At 44.1% G+C, this 22,057-nt stretch overlaps 1 protein-coding gene across 1 annotated transcript in view; it reads right to left on the bottom strand.

Annotated features, from left to right (window-relative positions):
* Nucleotides 1-22,057, bottom strand: part of LOC124622999 (ras association domain-containing protein 10-like) — a 1,089,376-nt gene that overhangs the window by 697,062 nt on the left and 370,257 nt on the right. The window contains exon 2 of the mRNA XM_047148789.1: nt 10,506-10,586. The gene's annotated coding sequence lies outside the window, so the exon portion shown is untranslated. The remainder of the gene's footprint in view (nt 1-10,505; nt 10,587-22,057) is intronic.

The raw sequence follows: 22,057 nt of genomic DNA, 5'->3' as shown, positions 1-22,057 counted from the left end.
GCGTCAAACGAGAAAACTAAAAAGTACGAAACTCGTCTAGCTTGAAGGTGGAAACCAGATGGCGCTATGGTTGGCCCGCTAGATGGCGCTGCCATAGGTCAAACGGATATCAACAGCGTTTTTTTAAATAGGAACCCCCATTTTTATTACATATTCGTGTAGTACGTAAAGAAATATGAATGTTTTAGTTGGACCACTTTTTTCGCCTTGTAACAGACGGCGCTGCTACAGTCACAAACGTATAAGTACGTGGTATCACGTAACATTCCGCCAGTGCGGACAGTATTTGCTTCGTGATATATTAACCGTGTTAAAATGGACCGTTTACCAATTGCAGAAAAGGTCCATATCGTGTCGATGTATGGCTATTGTGATCAAAATACCCAACGTGTGTGTGCTATGTATGCTACTCGGTCTCCTGGACGACATCATCTAAGTGACCGGACCGTCCCCGGATAGTTACGTTATTTAAGGAAACAGCAAGTGTTCAGCCATATGTGAAACGTCAACCACGACCTGCAACAAATCACGATACCCAAGTAGGCGTTTTAGCTGATGTCGCGGGTAATCCGCACATCAGTAGCAGACAAATTGCGTGAGAATCGGGTATCTTAAAAACGTCGGCGTTGAGAATGCTACATCAACATCGATTGCACCCGTAGCATATTTCTATGCACCAGGAATTGCATGGCGACGACTTTGAACTTCGTGTACAGTTCTGCCACTGGGCGCAAGAGAAATTACGGGACGATGACAGATTTTTTGCACGCGTTCCATTTAGCGACGAATCGTCATTCACCAACAGCGGTAACGTAAACCGATATAATATGCACTATTGGGCAACGGAAAATCCACGATGGCTGCAACAAGTGGAACATCAGCGACCTTGGCGGGTTAATGTATGATGCGGCATTATGGGAGGAACGAAAATTGGCCCCCATTTTATCGATGGCAATCTAAATGGTGCAATGTATGCTGATTTCCTACGGAATGTTCTACCGATGTTACTACAAGATGTTTCACTGCATGACAGAATGGCGATGTACTTCCAACATGATGGATGTCCGGCACACAGCTCGCGTGCGGTTGAAGCGGTATTGAATAGCATATTTCATGACAGGTGGATTGGTCGTCGAAGCACCATACCATGACCCGCACGTTCACCGGATCTGACGTCCCCGGATTTCGTTCTGTGGGGAAAGTTGAAGGATCTTTGCTATCGTGATCCACCGACAAAGCCTGACAACATGCGTCAGCGCATATGCATGTGCGAACATTGCGGAAGGCGAACTAGTCATTGTTGAGAGGAATGTCGTTACACATATTGCCAAATGCATTGAGGCTGACGGACATCATTTTGAGCATTTATTGCATTAGTGTGGTATTTACAGGTAATCACGCTGTAACAGCATGCGTTCTCAGAAATGATAAGTTCACAAAGGTACATGTATCACATTGGAGCAACCGAAATAAAATGTTCAAACGTACGTACGTTCTATATTTTAATTTAAAAAACCTACCTGTTACCAACTGTTCGTCTAAAATTGTGAGCCATATGTTTGTGACTATTACAGCGCCATGTATCACTAAACGAAGAAAGTGGTCCAAATAAAACATTCGTATTTCTTTACGTACTACACCACTATGTAATAAAAATGGAGATTCCTATTTAAAAAAGCGCAGTTGATATCCGTTTGAGCTATGGCAGCGCCATCTAGCGGGACAACCATAGCGCCGTCTGGTTTGGCCCTTCAAGGTAGACTACTTTCGTTCTTTGTAGTTTTTTCGTTTGACGCTTATTTCGTGAGATATTTGGCCCGGTCACGATCAATGGACCACCCTGTATATCATTTAAGATATGGTATCTTTGCAACTACAGCGACTGACAAAAGCTATTCTTGAAACAGTCAAAGTCGGTTTTTGAAGAAGTATTGGTGACCAGTTATGTTAAACTATTTTCAAACCAACTGAATGCCCGTGATGAATGGCAATGTTGACAAGATTATTGGAGTACCTTACACATGGTCGAGACACACATTAAGGTGACCACCTTCTGTGTTGGACGTCAACGTACAAGAACCATTCACAGACACCGGGTGGCAATAATTACAGTAGAGGGTATATAAAGCGTGTTTGCAAGAGCGGGAAACAGTTCCGTCGTCATCGTAATGTGCTAACGGATCAGTTTTTCTGCCGTTTAAAACAGCATGATCTTTGGCTGTCGGACAAGGCTGGAACAATTTCAGAAACGGCTAAGTTTGTAACCTGTTCATATGCCGCAGTGGTTAAAGTAAACCACGCGTAGCAAAATGGAGCTCTCCAATACTGGCACCGAGGCAACTGTGGTTCACAACGGGCCATAGACGACAGGGGTAAATGGCGGCTGCGGAGAAGTGTACAGGCGAATAGATGCGTGAAGTTGAGCATCTGACCGCCCAGATGAACCAAGAAGCTACCAACATCGGCTCTTCAACGACCGTCCGGCGAACGTTGATACATGTGGGCCTTCGCAACACGCTCCTGACTACTATTCATCGACGACAAAGGCTGGAGTTTGCACGCCAATGCCGCAACTGGACATACACTGAGTGACGACAGGTGACCTTTCCAGATTCACCTGACGAAGGTATACACTCTGCAACTATCGTCGGAAGGGTCCAGGTCGGACGAGGTGGCGTTATGGTCCGGGAAAAATGTTTTCGTGTGGCATTTCCTGCGTGATCTCGTGATTCGGCAAGGCAAAATAGATCAACACAAGTTTGCAACTATCCCTGGGGGACTCTGTCCACATGCTGTTTCTTTTTTCCTTGGCAGGAAGGCATCTACCAGCAGGACAACGCAACATGCACACAGCTCTAAGTGTACATGCGTGGTTCTAAGAGCACCAGGATGTGAGTTTATCGTACTCCCCCGGCCACCAAACTACTCAGATTTAAACCCAGTCGAGTCGATAAACTGTGGGACCACCGCAGTCATGGACCCTCAATCTAGAAACCCAGCGCAGTTGGAGTCAGCACGCCCCCACATGCGACTGGACCGAGTACTAGGCACCAGTCACCTGTCAATTGTTTACTTTACACAGGCCCCACTCAGCTGTCAGCTGTTTACTTTACACAATTCAGTAGTGCCTAATATGAGTTAGTACTTCTTCAACGCTGTCCGCCTCCAAAGTTGAGTGATCAGTGCGGCTGACTGACGTGTGCTAGAACAGGGTCAATTCCTTGTACCGTCAGGGATTTTTTATTGGTGGGAGAACTGCATCGGGGTCCAATTAGGCTCTTGATACCAGCTGAGGAGCTACTTCAAAGTGACATAGAAGCTAAACGGTCTGCAAAACCTACTAGGCCAGGAGAATGGTGCGCTGGTCACAGCCCTCCATGCAGAATGCAAAAGATGCCCTTTCCGCTTTTCGTCAATGATGCCATCGCTGCCATGTCATCATGAACGGTGTTGGTCTCAGGATGATATTTTGTAACCGGTTACTAGTAATAAATAAAAAGTGTTTTGTTTGTGTTTCAATACTAATAGTATGTTACATAATTTCTATGAAATCAATAAAATTCAGAAGAAAACTTAGTTTAATATTCTGTGAAGAGAGAAGACACCAAAGGCAAACTATTTCCTGCAAACAGCGCAACTCAGGATCCGTCTACTTTGGGAACGCATCATGAAACTACCAAAAGCTGCTGCCCTGTGTCGTTGATGGACAACCAGTTTCGGTGAAGTGACCATCTCCAAGTCACCTACATATTGTGATATTCGCTATTTTTAGCTTCATTAAAACAGCAAATAGTTAATACTTTCAGCCAGAAGGCAAATACTTGTTTATAAAGAATGATTAATGTATAATAAGGCGTCGCATAGTGACGGTGGAATTTCATAAATAATGTAATTCGTCGTCTTTGGGCGGCAATATAAACAGAAGAATACGGATCGATATGCGATCCTTCACTATTTTGTTCGCTGGAGAACAAATGAAGCCCTGAGAGCTAAAGACTTGTACTGTTTTTCTTAAGTCAGACGGACACAGATTTGTGGCGGTCTGATCTAATTTTTACTAAATGTATAAAAACGTGTTCCGTCTAACTTTGAGTGAAGTGTAAAAAGACGAACTGTTATAACTTATCGTGATGACGCACGGGCGACTCAAGAGGACAGTGGCTACATAAAAGAGCGCTCAATGGACATGAAATGGACATAAAAATCTACCGTCATTGTTGTACTAAGCATAAGGTACGATATCTGTTTTAGTTATAATAAATGTTTGTTCTGGAAGTATTGAATCATTTAGCAGTGCTCATTCCTATCATCTCCTCAGTATTATTTTCATTTTAATTATGCATTTTGCTAAGATTACAGACACCAAGATCAGCAGTCCAATGTGCGTGTTACATTGACAAAAAAAACTGTTGTATCGTCTTCTTACATCAGCTTTAATATTGAATTTCCCTTTTGTGTGATGTTACAGTCGTTTTTGCGCCCTTAAGAACTTTCTGGTCCCTTAGGAAATTGTTTTGTCATAACAATAACTTCACGACCGGGTATGATCGTATCTACGATCATGAAGTAATTAGAAAGACGATAATGCAATTTCTTAATCAACAGCACGCTAGCTGTGACTGCTTCAAGCCACGCGAAACTGCAAGTAAGGGCTATTCACATTTCATAATGCAATATTTTATGACAATGGTCAATCCATGATTCTTACTCTAATTGTGATTGACAAAACAGTAAGCGAAATCTCAAATTCCAACTTTTCCATTGAATAACAACATCACTTTTATTTTGTTACATCACAATATTAATAACAATGTATAATAAACGGTGCGTGTCAAAATAATTATAGTCAAGTTTTGTATACAGCAGATACAAATTAATATTACATCAGGTTAAAGAAAGTTTCCTCGGGTATAATGCATAATTATCATTAGCTGCTCTGTCTAAATGAAATAGCTAAAATAGAATTTGCGTAAAGGCATGTAATGGAATGGAACAAATAAGTAATAAGGGAGCCAATGACACTGTTCTCGGGTCAGCAGCCGCATGATTAAATCATCTGAACACAACATTTTGGCCGTCCATCTGGCCGCCATCTTCAGGTAAGAGAGATGTATGGTAATCTCGCCGGAATTTGCGAGATTAGCATATAGCTTTCTCACCTGAAGATGGTAGCCAATTGGATCGGCGAAATATTGTGTTCAAACGATTGCATCATTCGCCAACAGACACTTCACCAGTTAACATGCTGGGAAGTCTACGTAATCACACCAAGGAGTCAATGGCGTTTTTATTAATTCCTGCTGATGTTGTGCTTTTTTTGCATGCATAGTGTCGGGTGCATTCGTCGTGCTACCGGGCACAGAGGTGAAAGTATGAATTGGGGACAGTTCTCCTTGAGCAGTGTAAAAAAGATCTCGATCCGCTACATCCCACACGTCACGGAATCCTCACGGCCTAGCACAACAGATCAATAGGATTTCACACCTACATTATTACAGACAATTTATACCATCGGACACAGTGTACACAAGTTGTAGATACACACAAATTAACATGAGCACCTGTCATGTATGCACCAATTAGACACTAAGTGCGCAAATTGACAGTCCATTGCACTGTTCAGCTGACGTTCGTTTTCATATGAGTTCAGTGACAGTGCTGACAAATTAGAAAAATCAATCGTAACCCCATCAGAGATGCATAACTTGCAATATCTATGTCCTTGGTTGTAAACGATTAGTAAAACTAGTAAAACAGAGGAAGTCCTAAAATGTACATCCTGTAAGGTAGACATTGTAATATTTTTGTGCCACTCTTTTGGTGCCACCTAGTACACGGGTTGTAAGTGAAGCACGTGTGCTGAAGTTACGAGCCTCATGGAGTTACGATGAAAAAGGGGTATAAGGACAGGTTGTTGTTTTTTCCCTGCAGCCCAGTCTACACAGTGCAGAAGCAATGACGAAAATAAAAGCAAGTTACAGGAATGGGATTAAAATTCAGCGAGCCATAATATCAGTGACACTATTTGCTGATGACGTTGCTATTGTCAGTGAAAATTTAGAAGCGTTGCTGAATATGTTGAATAGAATGAGCGGTCTACTAAGCACAAAATAATGCAAGGGGTACTCGAAATGGTAACCAATGTGAAAATCAAAAATGTTTATTTCCAACACTTAGCTATGCCTTCCAGCTGTTTCTCCACATAGTCCCCGCCCCAGCTTAGACATTTGTCGTATCGTCGTACCAAATTGCCAATACCATCATCATCATCATCATCATCATCATCATCATCATCATAGAAGGCAGCTGCCTGTGCTTTCCGCCAATTCTCTGCGTTGGTCTGCAGCTCTTTGCCTGTTCCACAGTGTTGTCTTCATAGCCAGCGGTTCATGTGAGCAGCAATGAAACTCAAGGGGAGCAATATCCGCCCTGTATGGTGATCTATCAAAGACGCTGCAGGAGCGTCTTGGCTGCTGAAAATTGCCTTGAAGAAAGAAACGCATGTCAGTTACGTTATGCGGGCTGCAGGAAATCAGGCGAAATCTCACGGCAGGCAGTCGTATTTGATGTGCGGTGAAGTCAATTGTCTAGGTATTTTTATGTGCTCACTGTGTGCTCAGAACTCGAAAAGAGCGACGTGATGCGATAGACAGGCAACTAGAGACACTGCCCAACACATCAGTGGAAAGCTTCATTGGACTTTCACTGTGGTTTCCATTTCGCACCCTATCTGACATTACTTTCTGAATAGCCCTCTTACACTGAGAGCAAAGAAGAAAGTAGTAAAGAATAGCAGAAATGACATTAAAACACAGTGTGCGAAGAAAAAGGAAATAAGAACAGCGCAAGGAAAGTGGACAATCACTGGTAAAAGAAGTTTAATAATATCGAGCATGGGTATTATTCTGAGGAAGAAATTTCTGAAAATATGTGTCTGCAGTACAGCATATTACAGAAGAAAATCATGGACTGTGGTAAATCTGGAAAAAGAAGAGGATCTAAGCGTTTTAGGGACGCTTTTGCAGAAGGATAGAGAAAATTAAATGTACTGATGAGCTAGGACATGAAGAGATCCTCCATACAACTGGCGAGGAAAGCAGTATTTTAAAAATACTGACTATAAAAGTGGGCAGGGTGACGGAATATATCAAGGAGTAACGTCTACGGTACCAGAGGGAGCCGTAGAAGGCAAAAACTGCAGCGCAAGACCGAGGTTCGAATATATGCAATAAATAATCGAGGTCGTTGGACGTCAGTTGTGCTCTGAGGTGAAGAATTTGAGAGGCGAGAAAGAGGAAATCGAGTCGGTCTGCATCAACAAATAAGAAAAATGATGTACTTTAAAAAAAGAAGCAAAATATAAAAAAATTGCAGAACCAAGATTCTCAGTGGCAACCTCTGGGTTGATACCACAGCACTAGAGTGTGGTAGTCGTCTGGCTTCTAGCGAGGCGGGTGTTCTGCAGTACGGGCCGGGCGATAAACTGCGCCCCAGCTGACACCTTTGTTAATATCCTCCCACCAACGAAGACCAGCACGCAGGCGCACAAGCTGCGCGGACACCACACCTGGCGCGCAGTCCCTCATGCCGGCTGCCGGTGACGGCTACACGGTCCGCGTGGGCGGCCGGTATTAATGTGCGCCGTGTAATTTGAGCGCTGGGCACTGCGTCTCGCGAGCGTCCGCGCACTTCTCCCCGCTCTCCGCCCGTCCCACTGGCATCGTCGCCGAATGCCGTGTCACCAATAGCCGACTAACGCCCCACGCTCTGTTTCAGTTTTCCATTGCGCTGTAATGGTCTCGCGACACCAAGAGCGTGATGCCGCCCTGGTTCCTTCTTCCATTGGGTAGTGTAAGCCGAAATTATTTCGTTTATCAGTTGTTGTTTTCACATATTCCCTGCCAAAAACGGGATTTTTCCAGGGCTGGTATCACAGGTTCTATTCGTGATAGACATGTTTCGGATGTCCCTTGAGCTGAAGACCACTTGTATACCCATCAGAAGGATCGTCTCGATGTACAGTACTGTGTCAAAATAAGAATATTGCTTAGGTCCTCCAGATTAGGCAAATGGAGCAAATCGCTTTTTCTTTTTGCATTACATGTGGCCGACATAGCGCTTTAAGGAGCTTCATGGGCGGTTCCTAAGAAAACGCAAAAAACTTGGTTTTTAGGTACCAAAACGGAGCCAGGGATTCCAAGGTGGTTATGCACAGCACAATCACCAATACCGGTCAAGTCGTACAGAAGCTCTAAATTCAGAGTCAATACGAGATTCTTTTAATAGTTTCCACAATGATACTCTGTCTCTAAATCTGGCAGGAGCCCCAAAGCGATTGTGGTCGTATGCAAAGCAGACAAGTGGCAAGACGCAATCAAAACCTTCACTGCGCGAAAACAACAGTCGTGTTATTGATCACAATGCCACTGAGCCGGCGTTATTAAATGCGGTTTTCCGAAATTCTTTCACTTAAGAAGACGAATTAAGTATTCCAGAACTCGCATCAAGAACAACTGCCAACATGAGTAACTTAGAAGCAGATATCCTCCGTGTAGCGAAGCTGCTTAAAACACTTAAGAAAGCCAAGACTTCTGGTCCAGATAATATACTAGTCACGTTCCTTCCAGACTATGTTGATTCAATAGCTCCAAACTTAGCAATCACATACAAACGCTCGCTCGTAGAAAGATCCGTACCCAAAGACTTGAAAGTTGCACAAGTCACATCAATTCCCAAAAAAGGAAACAGGAGTAATCCACTGAATTACAGACCCGTATCACTAACGTCGATTTGCAATAGGATTTCGGAACATATTGAGCTCGAACATTATAAATTACCTCGAAGAAAACGATTTATTGACAAAGGGTCAACACGGATTCAAAAAATATCGTTCTTGTGAAACATAACTAACTCTTTATTCTCACGAAGTAATGACTGCTATCCACAGAGGACGTCAAACTAATTTCACATTTTTAGATTTCCAGCTGGCTTTTGACACCGTTTCTCACACATGACTTCTTATCAAATTGCGAGTCTCAGTTGTGTAACTGGATTCGTGATTACCTGTCAGAAAGGTCAGAGTTCTTACTGACTGACGAAAAGTCATGGACTAAAACAGGAGTAATATCTGGCATTCCCCAAGGTAGTTTTACAGGCACTCTGTTGTTCCTGCTCTACATAAACGATTTAGGGGACAATATGAGCAGCCCTCTTAGGTTGTTTCAAGATGATGGTGTCGTTTACCGTCTTGTTAAATCATCAGATCGTCAAAACGAATTGCAAAATGATTTAGACAAGATATTTGTATGGTGAAAAAGTAGCAATTGACTCTAAATCATAAAATATGTGAAGTCAACCACATGAGCACTAAAAAGAGTCCACTAAATTTCAGTTACACGATGAATCGGTCCCGGCGGAGGTTCGAGTCCTCCCTCGGGCATGGGTGTGTGTGTGTGTGTTTGTCCTTAGGATGATTTAGGTTAAGTAGTGTGTAAGCTTAGGGACTGATGACCTTAGCAGTTAAGTCCCATAAGATTTCACACACATTTCAACACGATGAATCACACAAATCTAAAGGCTGTTAACTAAATACTTAAGGATTACAATTACGATACACTGAAATTAGAACGATCACATAGATTATGTTCTGGGAAAAGCAAATGAAAGACTGCGATTTATTGGCAGAACACTTAGAAAATGTAGCAGGTCTACTAAAGAGGCTGCTTACACTACGCTTGTCCGTCCTCTTCTGATGTCCTTAGTGACTTCTCATGAAATTTTCCTTTTTTTCCTCATGGATATTGCAGTTCTTATTGATTGTAGTACAGAATGAACAATGTGACTAGCATATAGACAAGGAAGGAAATGTGCGCTTTAATAGAGTTAACGTAGGAATTTTACACCCGTACATTTTCGTAAACAACCTGTGTGATTTTCGAGCCAGATACAGCCAACAATTGACGATGGAGCGCGCTACGGTCATGTATTCCACGTTGAGGGACACGTATCGTATGCATTCCACGTGAATTCCATGGATCGTGCGACGAAGCCTTTAGGATTGATTGCAGCATCGTAGCGGCAGCTTCAGAGCTGTCCACTTCGCGTGTTATTAATCTTTCAAAAATTGGGTTCCAGAATGCTGTGCTCAATTTACAGAACGGGCGGCTTGCAGCTATAAACCATTGTTATAAGTTTATCATATGTTTTCCTGTGTGCCACTGTAGGGCTGACGTGCTGAAACAACTTTAAATGACAGCGTCGTGCTTATACCGGTGTACGGTGTTGAACCAAACGTCGGGTGCGGATCGCACAAGCTGTTTTCCCAGGACTCGAGCGCTACGAGTGGAGGACGTATTTTAAGAGACGGCCAGCTCAGCTCGCAGCCTGCTGCTGCGGGCTCCTACGCGCTGACGGCAGTCCTAGTTGTTCTGGTTTCCTTGCAGCTCGCCGATTCCGCTCTGCTGAATAAACATTTATGATAAAAGCTGCGGGTTACTTGTACGTACCTCCGGCTAACTGTGCGGCCTCTAGCAGGGCGTGTTGTAAGTCTTCTCGCGACGATCCCACCACAACGCACACAGCATCACCTGTTGACAGATGACACCGTAACTATAGGATAGAGAATGCCACCAGCAATCTAGACGCGGCTATAAAATCTTAAATAATGTAAGTAAGTACTAATATTAGTCAGGCCTGTTAGTATAGTGGTAAAAAGCGTGTCTGGAAACAAGAAGATAGCGAGATCGAAAATCCCGGCCAGACTAAAGAGTATTTCAGTCTGCCTTAAACATAGCCTTCACCTCTGCTTGATGTGAGGATTGGTCAGGAACGGCTGTCAGTTCAGATTCCCCGCTAAGATTACCGGGGTATGTAGTAAGCTATAAGGAGGTCTTAACCAGGAGTGGATGTTGAGAGCTCTTAACCAGGAGAGGATATTGACTATCTGATGTTGATAATCTTCTCCATCTACATACGTATTCCGCAAGTACCGTGCGGTGCGTACCACCACTAACCATTTCCTTAGCTGTTCCACTCGCAAATACAGCGAGCAAAAAAGAAACTGTGTATGTGCCTCCGTATGAGCTCTAATTTATTTTATCTTCAGCATCCTTACGTGAAATTAACGTTGACGGCAGTAGAACCGTTCTGCAGTCAGTTTGAAACGCCGGTTGTGTAAATCTCATTAGTGTTCTTCGAAAAGATCGTCTTCACTCCGGGGATTCCCCACTGAGTTCCCGAAGCATGTTCTTCATACCTGTGCATTCTTCGCAAAAATCTAGTAACCCGCCTCTGAATTGCTTCCATTCCTTCATTTAACCTTATCTTGAACGAATCCCGAACACTTAAGCAGCACTCAAGAAAGGGTCGCACTAGTGTCGTATATGCACGCTACTAATGTTGTGTTTTAACGTTATGGAATTGGTTTTCCTACTCATCTGCATTAACTTACGTTTTTCTACGTTTATATCCAGCTGCCATTCATAATACCAGCTAGAAATAGTGGCTAAGTCATCTTGTATCTTTCTAGACTCATTCAATGACGACACTTTCCCAAACACCACAGCTTTATCACCAAACGCTGTCCACCAGATCATTTATAAATATAGAAAATAACACACTCCCCTAGAACACTCCTGACGATACCCTTGTATCTGATCAACACTCGCCATCAAGCACAACGTTCAGAGTTCTGCTACTTAGGAAGTCTTACAGCCACTCGCATATCTGGGAACCTATTCCGTATGCTCGTACCTTCGTTAACAGTCTGCAGTGGAGCACCGTGTCAAACGATTTTCGGAAATCTGAAAATATTGAAACTCACTCTTGCCGTTCATCCATAGTTCGCACGATATCATGTGAGAAAAGGGCAAGCTGAGTTTCGTAGGAGCGACGCGTACTAAAACCGTGTTGATCATATTGGTGATGATAAACATGGTGTGTCATCACGGCTAACTACCACTATGCTCTAATATTGCACTATTATTGAGGAATTCCTGGGTATAGTTTCGCTATTCCTAACGAAAATCGCCTTCTACCCTTTCAATGTCCGCCCCCGGTAGCTGAGTGGTCAGCGCGAAAGAATGTGAATCCTAAGGCCCGGGTTCGATTACCGGTTGGGTCGGAGATTTTCTCCGCTCAGGTACTGGGTGTTGCGTTGTCCTATCCATCATCATTTCATCCCCATCAACGCGCAAGTCGCAGAAGTGGCGTCAAATCGAAACATTTGCACCCGGCAAACGGTCTACCCGACGGGAGGCCCTAGTCACACAGCATTTCCATTATATACCCTTTCGATCAGTCACGGAAGATACTGCTACGGTTACAGCATATCCCAGTGAATCCTAGTATTCAAGTACAACGTGTCGTCCACGTCCAATAGAAGAGGAAAGAATCGCCATTAACACGGTGAAAAAAAAATCAATTCTTTCGCCATCTTTCCGATGATATGCTCTAAATATCGCACACGCGACATTATCTTGCATAAACTGTGTGGCAGTAGGTGAGGAGCATATGCTTCCACACTGAGAGATTCTGCCCTAGGACTTGCATACTCTGTCAAGGAATACAGCTCCTCTGTGTGGTTGAATAGAAGATGTGTGTGGAAACTAGCTGTCAAACTACGCAACACGATGCATATTATCAGTGGATGGATTGAAAGTTCACCCTTACAATGGTTACCAGCGCTGTGCCACATTTCCCCAAAAACGCTACGCAGAAAGGGCTTCTTGGTCCGTCAAATGAAGAGGATTCAAATTGATCCAAAACTATCAGAGCATAACGACATTCCTCATACACTACGGGATCAAAAGTATCCGGACACCCCCAAAACATACGTTTTCTTATTAGATGCATTGTACTGCCACCTACTGCCAGATACTCCATATCAGCCACCTCACTGGTCATTAGACATCGTGAGAGAGCACATGCGGAACTCACACACTTCGAACGTGGTCAGGTGATTGCCTGTCACTTGTGTCATACGCCTATACGCGAGATTTCCACAATCCTAAACGTCCCTAGGTCCACTGTTTCCGATGTGATAGTGAAGTGGAAACGTAAAGGGACACGTACAGCACAAAAGCGTACAGGCCAGCCTCGTCTGTTGACTGACAAAGACCGCCAGCAGTTGAAGAGGGTCATAATGTGTAACACGCAGAAATCAATCCAGACCATCACACAGGAATTCCAAACTGCATCAGGTTTCACTGCAAGTACTTTGACAGTTACGTGGGAGGTGAGAAAACTTGGATTTCATGGTCGAGCGGCTGCTAATACACCACACATCACGCCCGTAATTGCCAAACGACGCCTCGCTTGGTGTAGGGAGCGTAAAAATTGGACAACTGAACAGTGAAAAAACGTTGTATGGAGTGACGAATCACGGTACACAATGTGGCGATCAGATGGCAGGGTGTGGGTATGGCGAATGCCCGATGCACGTCATTTGCCAGCGTGTGTAGTGCCAACAGTGAAATTCGGAGGCGGTAATGTTACGGTGTTGTCGTGTTTTTCTTGGAGGGGGCTTGCACCCCTAGTTGTTTAGCGTGGTACTATCACAGTATAGGCCTCCACTGATGTTTTAAGCACCTTCGTGCTTCCCACTGTTGAAGAGCAATTCGGGGATGGCGATTGCATCTTTCAACACGATCGAGCACCTGTTCATAAAGCACGGTCTGTGACGGAGTGGTTACACGACAAGAACATCCCTGCAATGGACTGGCCTGCACAGAGTCCTGACCTGAATCCTTTAGTACTACTTTGGGATGTTTTGGAATGTCGACTTCGTGCCAGGCCTCACCGGCCGACATCGATACCTCTACCAGCGCAGCACTCCGTGAAGAATGGGCTGCCAGTCCCCAGGAAACCTTCCAGTACCTGATTGAACGTGTGGCTGCGAGAGTGGAAGCTGTCATCAAGGCTAAGGGTGGGCCAACATTATATTGAATTCCAGCATTACAGATGGAGGACGCCACGAACTTGTACGTCATTTTCAGCCAGTTGTCCGGATACCTTTGATCACATAGTGTATATCACTCAGAAGATTGAGACGAGGAACCCCTATTAGTCTTAGCGGATCAACAATTAGACACACACTTGAATATCATTGCACAGTGGTGGACAGACTGCAGCGCCGACAACGTGACGACCCAGTGGACCACTTCCGTCTCCATACAAACACCGACTGGGCTGGAACGTTCCCACCGATGTTGGAAAGCTCTTACCAGGGTTCAAATGTTACATGGAGACTTGCAGGACGTTCTGTACAAATGTGGCAATTCCTCAACCTCCCAGTGTGGCTGTGGTGCTCTGCGTCAGACAGTTGACTGTACTATGAATGGCTGCAACGTCAGGGCGTACCCAGAACCAAAAACGGATTGGCACGAAGTGGAAGCTGCTGCAATTTCAAGGCAAGATGGTTTAGACATTAATGTATAACGATTATGCTTGCTGCCCATGTTCCTTAATCCAGTCAACTTTATTAGTGCAAAGTTCGTGTTCATTTAATTTACTTTTTATTACTTATCTTATAGGTCATTTTAAGTTACTTTTTGTTGCTGATCTGAATGTTCATTCAACTGCTCATCTTAATGTACAATTTATGAAATGTACTCGCAGTTGCGAATATGGATAACCTTCAGCTCTACAATGTAATGACGACAGTGAAAATTTGTGCCATACCGGGATTCGAACACGGATTTTCTTCACATCGCGAGCCGTCAACTTACCATTGCAGTCTTCAGTTTAGCACAGACGTTATTTTCTCTGGCGGAATTCCATGTCTGGCAGGATTCCATGTTGTACCAGGAGCCAACAATGCTGCAGCTAAGCTATCGCGACATTAATGCACCACTCAGAAGTAACTGTCTGCGGGTCAAGGGGTCAGATAAATAGAAGTACACTAACTCAGTCACACGGAAAGACTGTGCAGTGGATCGGTACCTCTGAGAGAGACATGTAAACTCGTTGCGAAAGAAGATAAACCTCACTTGGCTAACGATTCGCCTGAATACAGAAACGGGAAAACTCTTTCGAGCATTACAAATGTTATGCCACATTACGCAGCTTGAAATTAGAGAAAGCGGTGATGCACAGCTACACCGTAAATCCACAAACCGCAAATGGATTTATTCTACTTCGCTCGAGCGAATTCACGTATCAGTTTCCTTCATCGCAACTTACGGTTGCCTTTACATAATATGTTTTTCTGTCTTATTTTGGAAAACAGTCTGTAAGTCCTTTCAATATATTACTACTTTGACAAGAAGACTGCATAGTCAGCAAACTTGTATATAATGGAGTGTTGCCTTAGAAATAAATACAAGTAATTTTCTAATACGACTTACAAAGGTAACATTAAAATAATATGCACAACAACTCTGAAATTTTGTTGCTGTTGCTGTTGTTGCTGTTAGTGATGGTTTGATAACTGCCACGCTAGTTTACCTCCGCCACTTCAAATAGCTGCATAACTACTCCACCTTACATACAACTGAGGTTTACTGTACCACAACTCTCGGCTCCCTATATAACTTCCACTCCGCTCGTTACCCTCCATTTCCAAATTAATTATATCTTTATACCTCAGGATATGTCATATCTTTCTCTTACATCCTTTAGTCAACTTGTACATAAATTTCTCTTCTCCAGCATTGTAGTCATCTAAGCTTCAACACTGTTCTGTTGCCCAGCATTTCAGAAACATCTGTTCTCTTCCTTTTTGCCCTGCTACACTCCAGAATGAAAAAGTTCAGGAAATATTTCCTAACAGAATGAATTTGTCACTGTGCAGCGAAGTGTGCGCGGATATGAAACATTCCGTGCCGGACCGAGACTCGAAAATGAGAGGTTTGCCTTTCACGGGCAAGTGCTCAGCAACTGAGCTACCCATGCATGACTCACGACCAGGTCTCACAGCTTTACTTCCACCAGTACATCGTCTCCTACCTTCCGTACTTTACAGGACTTGCGGGATTAGCACTCCTGGAAGAAGCGATATTGCGCAGACATGACCTAGCCACAGTCTGCGGGATGTTGAATTTTTCACTCTGCAGCGGAGTATGCGCTGATATTTGACTTTCTGGCAGACTGAAAATATATGCCGGACCGAAAGTCTAACTCGGGACCTTTACCTTCCCCGTGTAAGCACTTATCAAGCGCGACTCGCGACCTGTACTTGGCCCCAGGCTATGGCTCGCCCCTTGTCTCCGCAATATCCTTTCTTCCAGGAGTGCTAGTCCTGCAAGTTTCGCAGGTGAACTTCTGTGAAGTTAGGAAGGTAGGAGGCGAGGTATTGGTGGAAGTCAAGCTGTGGTGGCGGGTCGAGGCTTGTTCTTGAGCAGTTCAGTTGGTGAGCTCTTGCCCGCGAAAGGCAAAGGTCTCGAGTTCGAGTCTCGGTCTAGTCTGGCACACAATTTTAATCTGGCAGGAAGCTTCAACATTTTCTAAAATTTAATTTTACATTATACCTAAACATATTAATCTTTTTCAGCAAAATTTTTCTTGTTATTGCCAGTCTGCGCTTTACTTTTGTTTCTGCCGTCGTCAGTTATTTTTCTACACAAATAGCAAAACTCACGTACTATTTTGTGTCTCAGTTCCCAAGCTAATAAACGTGGTAAATCTGATTTAATTGGACAACAGTCAGTTACCCCTAAATTATTTTTGTTAAAATTCATTTTATAATGTTTTCATTATACCACCCATTCCGTTCTACTAATATTCCAAGTTATTCGTCGTCTCTGTCAGAATTAAAATGTCATCGACAAACCCTAAAGTTTAGATTTCTTCTCCGTGAACTTACATTTCCTCCGAATTTTTCCTAAGTATCTTTAATGTTTGCTCTAGGTACTGTCTGACAGTATCAGTTGCAGACTACAAATCCTGTCTCACTCCCATCTCAGTTACTGACTACTTTCATGTCCTTCGGCTATCATTGTAACAGCAGTTTTTTAGGCATAAGTTGCACGGAGCTTTTCGTCTCTGGTAACTTCCGAAATTGGAAGAGCGTATATCAACCAGCGTGATGAAACGATACCTTGTTAAAATAATGTTCTTTTGTCTACGTTCTTTGTCAACTGGAATTCTGAATTCTGAAATGAGCAGTCTACACTTTCGACACTTTATATGATCTGTGGAACCATTGGTCTGAACTTCTTGCGCCTTCATTACTGATGTGAAATTTGCCTTCACTTCGAAGCTACTTCGTTACAAGATACAACCAAGGTGACTAAATGTGATACAGCCGTAAAATGTAAAGCAGCCATCAGTACAAAGCTGCTTTTCTACTCATGATTGGTTTGGAAGCGGTATGTTTTTTTCTGCATTCCAGCTTAGAAGTGACGCGGGCTTATAGTATATAGTGAACCCCAACGTCTTTCTTTACGTATACAAATCAGTGCTTAAGATGAAATTCACTTGATCCGCGAGAAAAAAGTCACAGGACCAACTTCAGGATGAAAGTCGAAGGCGTAGTTCGGACACTCACTACCAGGGCACCAAATCACGATCTTGCATTTATTTAGCCTTTGGTTTTCATGATAATCCTAACTAATCCTGTACATTATTTCATACATGTTCTGCACAGTATTCTGACGTCATTCGGTGACCACAAAGACGTCCAGTTGATAAGGTATTTTACAACGCTCATTCGAACTACGTGAACTGGAAGACTCTCTCTGAAAAAAAGATTACCATGACTGCATGTCAGTAATCGTACATAAATTCGAGGCGTCGATACATTATTTTTTCCACCTTTTTCTTTCGAATGGTTGAAACGCTGATACATTTAATAGGTACAAGAATCCGCACTTTAGCAGGGATAATTATGCAAAGCCGACAATCAGGAACAGTTTGAAGCTACAATGTTTCAATTTATATACACATATGGAGTTTCCTTGTCGTTCACGGAGGATAAGATATTCTACAGTGCACAACTTTCGACTTTCTGATGTCTTGTTCTTATAAATTGTCAACTTTTTAAAGTGGACTCATCTTTCATCTCTTTAATAGCTTTCCGCTTTTATTTTTTTCATGTTCCCGGTGTATTAATCGTCCATGTGGACTGTTCAACCGACTGCGACTGTATTTCAGAAAGATGTAGAGGCTTTGCACTGAAAACGGAATCAACGTCACAACTGGCAGCTCCGGCTGCCAGTGTACTCGGTTCAAATCGCTCTAGAGCTTGCACAGGGAACCGTTACGATTCTATCACGACATCTTTAAAAATCTCAGAGGCTCTACGACACCGGTCATACAACCGCTGAATATTAATGCGCCATCGTATGCTCAGTTCGATGCTGTTTCTCGTACCGCTGGGAAGAGAAACCACTCTTCACAACATAAGACACTCGAGATTAGAGAGGTTTAAAAGCTACTCTGATGTCTCCCGTATGGTTTCGGCATCAATGAAATTATGCTCAGATTTCTGTAATTAGCGGTGACAGCCTGTAATGTCCATCGAGAAACAAAGTGATACAACTGGATACGACATAACTGTTCTGCTATCCACGTGATTCATAGACTTGTTGTTTCACTGCCTTTCTCTGCAAAGGCGAAAACAAATTACAACCTGGAAATATTATGTACTTTCCTAGATTCCTTGAAAGAGAACATTTTAGATTAGACCTTAACCTGTCTGTTACGAATGGTTATTGAAATACACAGCTAACTGTTACTGGCCACTTTTTTCTATAATTCCACTTCGTTATTCGGAGGCTGAAACTTCCGTCTAGTGGACCTATGTAGATTTATGTGTCGTAGAAGGGCTGTATTTATGGTTTATCTGGGCGTCCGATGGCGCTGTCTTAGTTTTGCTAGTGTTCTTTGTTAAGAGCTACCGACACAGCCGTCGATCTCTCGTACGCGTTGGCCAGGGGCGTAGATATGTTTGGTAGGGGGAAGTCCAAACCCTCACTTAGAGCCATGATTTTTTTAAGACGTTCACGTTAAATAGGGTTATTATCAGTTGTAATAAATTTGAGACTAAATTTTGCCTCTTGAGCACTTACAATGACTGTAATTGCGAGATGCGGTACGATGCTGTAAGTTGCGATGCGAGATATATATCCACACGATACCGATATACTTGTGCGTAATCGTAGGCGCACGGGAATGAAGGGCATGCTCTTACATACACTCCTGGAAATGGAAAAAAGAACACATTGACACCGGTGTGTCAGACCCGCCATACTTGCTCCGGACACTGCGAGAGGGCTGTACAAGCAATGATCACACGCACGGCACAGCGGACACACCAGGAACCGCGGTGTTGGCCGTCGAATGGCGCTAGCTGCGCAGCATTTGTGCACCGCCGCCGTCAGTGTCAGCCAGTTTGCCGTGGCATACGGAGCTCCATCGCAGTCTTTAACACTGGTAGCATGCCGCGACAGCGTGGACGTGAACCGTACGTGCAGTTGACGGACTTTGAGCGAGGGCGTATAGTGGGCATGCGGGGGGCCGGGTGGACGTACCGCCGAATTGCTCAACACGTGGGGCGTGAGGTCTCCACAGTACATCGATGTTGTCGCCAGTGGTCGGCGGAAGGTGCACGTGCCCGTCGACCTGGGACCGGACCGCAGCGACGCACGGATGCACGCCAAGACCGTAGGATCCTACGCAGTGCCGTAGGGGACCGCACCGCCACTTCCCAGCAAATTAGGGACACTGTTGCTCCTGGGGTATCGGCGAGGACCATTCGCAACCGTCTCCATGAAGCTGGGCTACGGTCCCGCACACCGTTAGGCCGTCTTCCGCTCACGCCCCAACATCGTGCAGCCCGCCTCCAGTGGTGTCGCGACAGGCGTGAATGGAGGGACGAATGGAGACGTGTCGTCTTCAGCGATGAGAGTCGCTTCTGCCTTGGTGCCAATGATGGTCGTATGCGTGTTTGGCGCCGTGCAGGTGAGCGCCACAATCAGGACTGCATACGACAGAGGCACACAGGGCCAACACCCGGCGTCACGGTGTGGGGAGCGATCTCCTACACTGGCCGTACATCACTGGTGATCGTCGAGGGGACACTGAATAGTGCACGGTACATCCAAACCGTCATCGAACCCATCGCTCTACCATTCCTAGACCGGCAAGGGAACTTGCTGTTCCAACAGGACAATGCACGTCCGCATGTATCCCGTGCCACCCAACGTGCTCGAGAAGGTGTAAGTCAACTACCCTGGCCAGCAAGATCTCCGGATCTGTCCCCCATTGAGCATGTTTGGGACTGGATGAAGCGTCGTCTCACGCGGTCTGCACGTCCAGCATGAACGCTGGTCCAACTGAGGCGCCAGGTGGAAATGGCATGGCAAGCCGTTCCACAGGACTACATCCAGCATCTCTACGATCGTCTCCATGGGAGAATAGCAGCCTGCATTGCTCCGAAAGGTGGATATACACTGTACTAGTGCCGACATTGTGCATGCTCTGTTGCCTGTGTCTATGTGCCTGTGGTTCTGTCAGTGTGATCATGTGATGTATCTGACCCCAGGAATGTGTCAATAAAGTTTCCCCTTCCTGGGACAATGAATTCACGGTGTTCTTATTTCAATTTCCAGGAGTGTATGTGGAAAGTACTCACGTACGCATGGGCTTTCTCGTGCCCGCACATTAGTCATTGCGCAAGCTGTCCGGTATGGGTTCCCTTCCTTGCTTCAGGGCTCGTGCAGCGTTTATTGTGATGAAAAGGCGACAGTAAAAGAAAAAGCAAAAGCGACTGTAGCTAAAGAAGAATCTAAATAAGAGAAGTACGAGAAATACCAACTGACGACGTTTTGTCTTCAAGTCCGAGGAGGAAGTCACACCGAGGTTTCGGACTTCCGACTTGGGAAACTGCAGCGATAAGGCTGTCTATAACACTTCGTTAGCTAGCAGCCGACGACTTATAAGCCAGGTTGAAATAAAATAAAAAAAAATGCATTTCCGTGATAATTCTTGAAACTGAGAAATACTTGGGGGCATGCGTTTCCGGAGAAATTTTTTCAAGAAGGGGCAAGAATCATAACTTACCAGTTTAGATGTAATTGATTCGAGGGGGGTTGGAAACGTATCTTACCCCAAGAACTAAATCTGACTAGAAGTATACGAAGCTTATTGCATCTCAAACGGCTGAGTGTTACATATTGATATCGTTTTCAGAATATTGTCCGCATTTGCGGACGTTTATGCTTGAGGGTGTTTCTTAGTCGTCATGTGAAGGTTAATTAACTTTCGATGCGTCATGTGCATTTTATTTTTATAAAGTTGTTTACACAACTTTAATCATGCAAAAATATATGTAGGTTAACATCGTCGGACGCGAAAGTTTGGGAATTTCATAGACGCCAATATCCACTACAATGGAGGTTACATTTTCCGAATTTTTATTTTTTGCGTCATCGATGTCCTTCATTTCTACTTGTTGTAGTTTGTTGAGGAGCTATACACACCTCATCATTTCTTTTCTTCAGATGTCAGGCATCGAAGTTGTGCTATTAAGTCGTCATAGTACGAATATTCGTCCACAATTTTCACAAACACTTTTCACAAATTTCTGGCTTATTCTTCTCTATCTTCCTGCTTCGAAACTTCCGGTATCTTATTCTTTACAGTAATATGACCGGAAACTTCTTACATAATACTTGACACTGAGGTCTTGTCTGTAATCGTCTATAAATTTAATCGTGCTTCCTTGGAGTCAACATACATTATTTCACATAAATCGCTTGACAGCATAACCTCAACACAATACACAACGAAACATACACGGGCACCAGCTGCCAGTCGTCTGCTAAAAACCGCAGAGATTCCCTCCGAAGGCGGGAAGCAATGTGCTTAACACAGCCTCCGTTTCCAGGAAATTACGCATCTACAGACTAGCATGCGCATTTACGCTGTTGGAACGCTAGGGCTAGGAAGACGATACTCGTGTTCGAGCGGTTTCGAGATTTTCCGAAACGTCGCAGTGTTCGATATAGTATCCAGCCTGTTGGGACAATCACATGGCATTTGACTCGCGCACCACCAGTGTAAGAGATACAGGAGAAACTACGAACTACCCACAGCAACAAGCTATGGCTCTGGTTAA

Source organism: Schistocerca americana, chromosome 7 (genome assembly GCF_021461395.2).
Source record: "Schistocerca americana isolate TAMUIC-IGC-003095 chromosome 7, iqSchAmer2.1, whole genome shotgun sequence".
NCBI classification, from domain to species: Eukaryota; Metazoa; Arthropoda; class Insecta; order Orthoptera; family Acrididae; genus Schistocerca; species Schistocerca americana.
The sequence above is the reverse complement of the archived record's forward strand: the minus strand, read 5'-3'. Positions and strand labels throughout refer to the sequence as shown.